This window comes from Saimiri boliviensis, chromosome 5 (assembly GCF_048565385.1).
Source record: "Saimiri boliviensis isolate mSaiBol1 chromosome 5, mSaiBol1.pri, whole genome shotgun sequence".
Taxonomy (NCBI): domain Eukaryota; kingdom Metazoa; phylum Chordata; class Mammalia; order Primates; family Cebidae; genus Saimiri; species Saimiri boliviensis.
In genome coordinates this window covers 56,617,363-56,626,773 of record NC_133453.1, presented here as the reverse complement: position 1 = coordinate 56,626,773, position 9,411 = coordinate 56,617,363, and positions in this window count along the sequence as shown.

The window sequence follows — 9,411 nt, the reverse complement described above, 5'->3', positions numbered from 1 at the left end:
GAAGTCTGATTCTGTCATTTCATCACCCTCCTTCTCCATCCGGTCTGGTTCCCTTGCTGGTGAGGAGTTGTGATGCTTTTTAGGAGGAGAGGTGTTCTGGTTTCGGGAGTTTTCATCCTTTTTGTGCTGGTTTCTTCCCATTTTTGTGGGTTTATCCACCTGTTGTCTGTCTCTGCCCCAGGGAGTTGGAGCTTTATGAGTTTCCGTTGCACTACTGCCTTTTTTGATTTTTCTTTCAGGTCTGACCCGCCCAGCTAGCAGCACACCTAGCCACTGCCTGCCCGCAGGGGCTTTGCTGAGCTGCTGTGGGCTCCACCCAGCTGCCCTGAGCTCTTCCCTGTAGTCCTTTTTATATGGGCGTAGTTAGAACTGTCTCGGCAACGGTGGCCCCACCTCTGTTATGGCGGATTCTCTCTGTTGTGGCAGGTTGCCTCGGCAACGGCAGGTTGCCTCGGCAACGGCAGCCTGCCTCCCCAGCGGTGGAGAGTCTCAGTAATGGCGGAAGCCCCTCCCCCACCGAGCCGGGACAGTCCCGGTTCAGCTGTGCTTGGTTTGCAGGGCTCACCCCAGAGGGTTTCCAATTACTGTTTTTGTTTTTGTTGTTGTTGGGGGTGGAGGGGTGGGACCAACCGAGCCTGATCACCTGGCTCCCTGACTCAGAGTCTTTTCTTTTAAGTTGAACGACTCCGCGTTCCAGTCGCTTGTTGAAAAGGCGCCGGGATCTTCCGTGCTGCGACTCACGGAGTCAGCTCGAACTGCGGCGCCGGCTCCTGGCGGATTTTTTGCCTAGGAATCTCCTGGCCTGGCTCGCTATTTCAGATGAATGGGCAACTCTGCCGTCTCAGGGCTCTGCTCGCCAGCTAAGAGGGCTCCCAGACCAGTGGCTTTTGTAGGGAGAACCGCAGCAACAGGGAGTGGTCACAGCAGCCGGGTGGGCGGAATCAGCCCCACAGGGGCCAAAACAGCCGCACCGGCTGGGACTGCGACGCTGGTGACCCCTCTGCCTGGGTATCTCCTGGTCTGTGGGCAATAAGAGTTCGTCTGGAAATGCAGCGTCCACTCACCCTCTGCACTTTCACTGGGAGCTGAAGTCCTGAGCTGTTCTTAGGCGGCCATCTTCCCAGCATTCCCCTGAACATTTTTATTAAATGTATAAACTCAATCTTGTGAGTTTCTTTCTTTCTTTCTTTCACTTAGGAGGATCCCATTTTCTAGGTACATTTATTTCATGAAGAGAAGCATCTGGTAAATATGTAAACAGTGTATAAATAATGCCCTTAAGTAGGCATTGTGCTTTATCTTATTTAATCCTTGTAAGAATACTACCAAGTAGATATTCTTACTTGTATTTAGTGATGGAGAAATTGAGACCTAAAGTTGTTGATGAACCTTGTTCCAGGGCTGCTAAGAGACAGATTTGAAACCGTACCTGACTTACTTCAAAGCCTGTGATAATTTCACCCTGTTATAAAGATATTGGAATACAAATAAATGATCCCAAAATTAGTTTAAAGTGCCTTTGGAACTTCCATTCAGTTTTTTTTAATGATAAAAAACATAAAAACTCATCTTCACCAATATTTCATTTCTTAAAAACAAAATTTCTAAATTTGGAGACATTGGTCATGAGTAACAGCAGGCTTCCAAGGGCATAACTCATTGTTCCTGATCAGGTGGTAGTAGACATGATTTTTCTGCTGCCTTGGCTTGAAGTAATTGCATATCTATCTATTTATCAGAGAGATTAATCAGAGACTCAAGTAATCAAAGCAGCAGCCAGAATTCCCATGTTGGACTTCTATGTTATATTCACCAATTCTCAGCACTTAAAATGATTTCTTACCCAAGAAGTCTAAAACTGCATGAATCACATGATCAAGTATCAGCCATGCTAAGGATGATTTACCCATGCCAGAGAATGCATTTCAGATGAATTTGCAGGAAATATAAAGAAAAATGATTACAGTAAAGTTATTTTTAACCTGAAAAGCATTCAATAGTTTATATAGAATGACACTGTTGGACCCTACATTTATAGGGTACAAATTATGTTTTTTAGGATCAATGAGTATGATATTCAATTAATTTAGTTAAAAAATGTTCTGTGAAACCATCTTTGATTAAAACTGTGTACTTTTACATTGCTCAGAATTTACATAATGACCATTTTCCCTAGCTGTCTGTAAATTGGTAGGGAAAAATTGACAGGCCCATGGCTTCTAGGAACTGATACTCAAAAAACAGAATTGTCTTTGACCAGAATGTTAAACTGTAGGATTCTGAATGGGAAATGGTTTTTAGAGAATCAAAATAACTTATAATATTAAGTAATTAAAAATTCAATTATTATTTAGTTGACTAAAACATTCATCAGGATCAAACTGAGGTTGAAGGAACTTGAATTTTGGAAGCTGGGTGCAAGGCTTGAAAGGCTATAGTAAGGTGTTGCCTCATGGGTATATTGTGTTAGGCCTACACAGTGTTTTAAAATTAAAACACAATGAGAGGATTTCACATAAAAATCAGGATTTTTGGTTTTCTTGGAAAAAAAAAAAAAAAGCAAAAGATGTGGCAATACAGGGCCCCTTGTGCCTTTCAGTGGAGGTGAGTGCTTTTGACTTCTCCATATTCTCTTCTACTCAAATAATGTATATGCAAATTATCCTCCACAGCTGACTTAACTCCTTTAAAGTTACATGACTAGCCCTGTAGGCATTTGAGTTTCAACCCATATTTAAGGCCTGCTTGCACTAGTTCCCAGAACACAGAGCTATTCATGACTTCTTGATCTTTAGGAGATTATTATTAATAATATTATAATTTGGGTCTATTAATATCTGAAATACTTTTTGAAATCATACTGAACCATTGACATGAAGAATATGTAAAATAGAAAATGGTGACATAATTATGAAATTTGGTAGCAATTTCTTTTGTGAGAGATATGTTTATATGTTGAGATATGTTTGTATGTATATGTTGAGACATGTTTGTAACATAGGAGGAGAATGCAACAAAAAACTCAGGTCTACAAAGCAATTAATTACTAAAAGGTTGGGAATGCAACAGATAATTCTCTACTATAGAATTACTCATCCTCCACTGCCCACCTTCTCCTCCCTGCAAAATTAAATAAGTCCAAAGTAATACATAATAATGACATGTTGAAATAAAAAGTGCATCCCACTACATACATGGCACATTAGAACTAGACATAGACTAGGATAGAGTTTTCAGGAATAGCAGATAGAAATACAGGATACATAGTTAAATCTGAATTTCAGATAAAAAACAAATACAAGTTGAGCATCTCTAATCTGAAACTTCAAAATTCATAATTCTCCAAAATCTGAAACATTTTGAACACCAACATCATGCACAAGTGGAATATTTCACACCTGACCTCGTTTGACAGGTTGCAGTCAATATGCAGTCAAAACTTTGTTACATGCAAAAAAATTATTTAAAATATTGTATAAAATTACTTTCAGGCTGTGTGTATAAGAAATATAAGTACTCATGGATAGGAAGAATCAATATCTTAAAAATGGCCGTATCACCCAGAGTAATTTATAGATTCAATGCTACTCTTATTAAAGCACCATTGACATTCTTCACGGAATCAGAAAAAAATGACTTTAAAATCCATATGGAACCAAAAAAGAGCCTGTACAACCAAGACAATCCTAAGCAAAAAGAACAACACTGTAGGCATCACGTTACCTGGCTTCAAACTGTACTACAAGGTTATAGTAACCAAAACAGCTTAGTACTGGTACAAGAAAAGACACGTAGACCAATGGAACAGAACAGAGATCTTGGGAATAAGACCAAATATCTACAACTATCTGATTTTTGACAAACCTGACAAAAACAAGCAATGGGGAAATGATTCCCTATTTAATAAATTGTACTGGGAAAACTGACTAGCCATATGTGGAAATTGAAACTGGACCTCTTTCTTACACCTTACAGAAATTAACTCAAGATGGATAAAAAACATAAATGTAAAACCCCAAACCATACAAGTACCCTAGAAGAAAATCTAGACAATACCATTCAAGACATAGGCAGGGGCAAAGATTTTATGACAAAAGCATCAAAAGCAATTGCAACAAAAGCAAACATTGACAAATAGAATCTAATTAAACTAAAGATCTTCTGCATAGCAAATGAAACTATCATCAGACTAAACAGACAACCAACAGTGGGAGAAAATTTTTGTAATCAATCCATCTGACAATGGTTTAATATTCAAAATCTACAAGGAACTTAAATTTACAAGAATAAAACAACCCCATTAAAAAGTGGGCAAAGGACATGAATAGATGCTTCTCAAAAGAAGACATTTATGCAGCCAGCAAATATGAAAAAAAGCTCATCGTCGCTGATCACTAGAGAAATGCAAATCAAACCACAATGAGATGGTAATCTTCTGCCAATCAGAATGGTGATTATTAAAAGTGAAGAAACAACAGATGCTGGTGAGGCTGTGGAGAAGTAGGAATGCTTTTATGCTGTTGGTGAGAATCTAAATTAGTTCAACCATTGTGGAAGACAGTGTGGTGATTCCTCAAAGACCTAGAACCAGAAATAGCATTTGACCCAGCAATCCCATTACTGGGTATATAACCAAAGGAATATACATTATTCTATCTTAAAGATACATGCATGAGTATGTTCAGCAGCGCTATTCATAATAGCAAAAAATTAAAACCCAGATGCCCATCAATGTTAGACCAGATAAATAAAATGTGGTACATATACACTATGGAATACTGTGCAGCCATTAAAAGGATTGGGATCATGTCCTTTGCAGGGACATAGATGGAGCTGGAAGCCAATTTCCTCAGCAAACTTACACAGGAACAGAAAACAAACACTGCATGTTCTCACTTATAAGCGGGAGCTGAACAACAAGAACACAGAATGCAGGGAAAGGAAAAATATATAATGGGTCCTGGTGGTGGCAGGAGTGGGGGGCAGGAGTGAGAGCATCAGGATAAATAGCTAATGCATGTGGGGCTTCATACCTAGGTGATGAGTTGATAGGTATAACAAACCATCATGGCACACTTTTACCTATGTAACAAACCTGCACATCCTGCACTTCTATCCAGGAATTTAAAATAAAATAAAATAAATAAAATAAAAACAATAACAAAGGAATTCCCCCCCCCCAAAAAAAAGAAACATAAGTGAATTTTGTGTTTAGGCTTATGTTTCTAAATATCTCAATATGTATATGCAAATATGTATATGCAAATATACATAGAGAATGTGTATTCTGCAGCCATTGGATGAAATGCTCTGTTAATATCTATTAGACCCATTTGATATATAGGGCAAGTTAAGTCTGATGTTTGTATATTTTCTATCTGGAAGACCTGTTCAATGCTGAAAGTGGCATTTTGAAGCCTCCAGCTATTGTATTGGGGTCTATTTCTCTCTTCAGCTCTGGTAATATTTGCTTTGTATATCTAGTTGCCCCAGTGTTGGGTGCATATATTTACAATTGTTATATCTTCTTGAATTGATCCCTTTATCACTATATAATGCCCCTCTTTGTCTCTTCTTGTAGTTTTTGTCTTGAAATCTATTTTGTCTGATGTAAATCTAGCTACCTGTGGCCTTTATTTTTTGCTTCCATTGGCATAGAGTATCTTTTTCCATTGCTTTGTTTTCAGTCTGTCTTTGTCTTTCTAGGTAAAGTGTGTCTCTTGTAGGCAACAGATGACTGGTTCTTGTTTTTTCTTTTCTCTTTTTTTAACAGCTACTACATGTCTTTTTAGTGGGGAATTTTGTCCTTTTACATTGAATGGTTTTATTGGTAAGTAAGGACTTACTCCTGGCATTTTGTTATTTGTTTTCTGTTTCTTTTTTCTTCTCTTTCTTCTTCCTTCCTTCCTGTCTTACTTTTAGGGAAGGTGATTTCCTCTCATAGTATGTCTTAATTTTTTGCTTTTTTTTTTTGTCAATCTGTTGTATGATTTTAGAGGTGAAGTTACTATGAGACTTGCAAATAGTATATTATAACCATTATCTAAACTTTAAGATATTCTGTGTTTTTTTGTATGCTTACTATTACCAGTGAATTTTGTACATTCAGATGATTTATTATTGCTTATTAATGTCTTTTTGTTTCATATTGAAGAAACTATTTTAATAGTTTTTATAAGACAGTTCTAGTATTGATGAAATCCTTCAGCTTTTGTTTGTCTGGGAAAGTCTTTATTTTTCCTTCCTGTTTCAAGGATATTTTTGCTGGATATACAATTCTAGGGTACGTTTTTTTTTCTGTTTTCAGCACTTTAAATGTGTCATGCCACTCTCTTTTGGTCTGTAAAGTTTCCATGGAGGGATCTGCTACCAGATTTATTGGAGTCCCATTGTATGATATTTGTTTCTTTTCTCTTGCTGGCTTTTAGGATCCTTTCTTTATCCTTGAACTTTGTGAGTGATTATTAAATGCCTTGAGGTAGTCTTTTTTGGGTTAAATCTGCTTGGTATTCAAAATTAGAAGGTACTTTTTGTTTTACTTATTTATTTGTTATCTCAATAACGTTTGAAGTACAAGTTGTTTGTGGTTACATGGATGAATTCTAGAGTGATGAATTCTGAGGTTTTATTTTATCCATCACCCAAACAGTGTACACTGTACTCAATATGTAGTCTTTTATCTCTCACCCCCTGTTTACCTTCCCTTCAAGTCTCTGAAGTGCTTTATATCACTCTGTAGGTCTTTCCATCTGCATAGCTTAGCTCCCACTTATAAGTGAGAAGACATGGCATTTGTTTTCCCATTCCTGAGTTACTTCACTTAGAATAATGGCTTCCAGCTCCATCCAAGTTGCTGCAAAAGACATTTTGTTCCTTTTTATGCCTGAGTAATACTCCATGTAGTGTGTATATATATATATACATATATATGTGTACACATATATACATACACATATATATAAATATATACACACATATATATGTATATATACATACATATACATATGTATATATATGTGTATATATATAAGTGTGTGTGTATATATATATATACACACACCATGGAGTATTACTCAGGCATAAAAAGGAACAAAATGTCTTTTGCAGCAACTTGGATGGAGCTGCAAGCCATTATTCTAAGTGAAGTAACTCAGGAATGGGAAAACAAATGCCATGTCTTCTCACTTACAAGTAGGAGCTAAGCTATGAAGACAGAAAGACCTACAGAGTGATATAATATATAATATATATATATATATATATATATACACATGTATATATATATACCTATGTGTGTGTGTAGATATATATATATACACATATATACATATATACATACCTATATATGTGTATATATGTATATATGTATATATATGTACACATATATATATACACACACACACATATATATATGCCACATTTTCTTTGTCCATTCATTAATCAATAGGCACTTAGGTTGGTTCCATATCTTTGCAATTGCAAATTGTGCTGTTATAAAAATGTGTGTCCATGTGTCTTTTTCATAGAATGACTTCTTTTTCTCTGGGTAGATACCGAGTAGTGGGATTGCTGGATTGAATGGTAGATCTACTTTTAGTTTTTAAGCAATCTCCATACTGTTTTGCATAGAGATTTTACTAATTAATGTTCCCATCAGCAGTGTAAACTGTTACCTTTTAACCACATCTACACCAACATCTATTTCTTTTTTGACTTTTAAATTATGCTGTTCTTGCAGGAGTAAGGTGATGTCTTATTGTGGTTTACATTTGTATTTCCCTGATGATTACTGCTGTTGAACATTTTTCCATGTTTGTTGATCATTTGTGTGCCTTCTTTTGAGAAATGTCTATTCATGCCCTTTGCCCATTTTTTGATGGTATTATTTCTTTGTTTGTTTTTTCTTGCTGATTTGAGTTTCTTAGAGATTCTGGATACTAGTCCTTCATTAGATGCATAGTTTGCAAACTTTTAGAAGACACTTTTTGATATTCTAAATATCAGGCAATTAGGCAAGATTCTGGCTGGTAGATATTAAATTGGAAAGTTTTCAGGTTTTATGGGTGTGATGGTTAATATTGAGTGTCAACTTGATTGGATTGAAGGATGCAAAGTTTTGTTTCTGGATGTGTCTGTGAGGTTGTTGCCAAAGGAGATTAACATTTGGGTCAGTGAATTGGGAGAGACAGACCCATCCTTAGTCTGAGTGGACACCATCTAATCAGCTGCCAGCATAACTAGAATAAAGAGGCAGAAGAATGTGGAAGGACTTGACTTGCTGAGTCTTCTGGCTTTCATCTTTCCTCTATGCTGGATGCTTCCTGCTCTTGCACATCAGACTGCAAGTTCTTCAGGTTTTGTGCTCTTGGAATTACACCAGTGGTTTGCTAGGGGCCCTTGGACCTTTGGCTATAGACTGAAGGCTGCAGTGTTGGCTTCCCTACTTTTGAGATTTTGGGAGATTTTGAACTGGCTTCCCTGCTCCTCAGCTTGTAGACAGCCTATTGTGGGACTTCACCTTGTGATTGTGTAAGTCAATGCTCCTTAATAAACTTCTCTTCATATATACATCTATCCTATTAATTCTGTCCCTTTAAAGAACCCTGACTAATACAATGGATATATGTTTTAAAGTCCTGCCTGGAAAGATAATAATGACAATGGTATGACATGTGAGCTTTAGTACATACCAGACATTGTTCTGTATGCTACAGGTACCTTAACGTGTTTAACAACTCTGTGTGGAAGATACAATTTTTGTCTCCTTTTATAGGCAAGGAAACTTGAGCAACCAAAAGTAAATTGATTTTCCCAAGTGACAGTTGATACAACAGAGCCTGGGTATATTTCATTACTTATTTACTGGGGAGGTGATGGAGTATTAGGCAAATCATGGTAATTATTTATTGAATGCTAAGTATTTTACACACATGTCATATAAGTTTTACAACTCAGTGACTTAAACATTATCGCCAAAGATAAAAACATGTGTTTCTTTAGGGGCAGAAATAGGAGCACTTTTAATAATACAAATTTCCTACAAGTTATTGTAATGGAGAGAAGCTCAAAGTGTTTTACTTTTTAAACAGCGGAAATGACAACAATTTTTATGCTTTTAGAGAAAATAAGATATAGAGATGTGGGAAAAGTAGAAAAACACCCAAAAAGGGCACATTCATATATATATATATATATATATATATATATATATATATACACATACATATAATATTTTAAGTTCTGGGGTACATATGTAGAACATGCACATGCAGGTTTTTATTACATAATTATACATGTGCCATGGTGGTTTGCTGCATCCATTACCCTGTCATCCACATTAGCTATTTCTCTTAATGCTATCCCTCCCCAAACCCCGACTCCGTGACAGTGTGTGAACATTCATATATATTT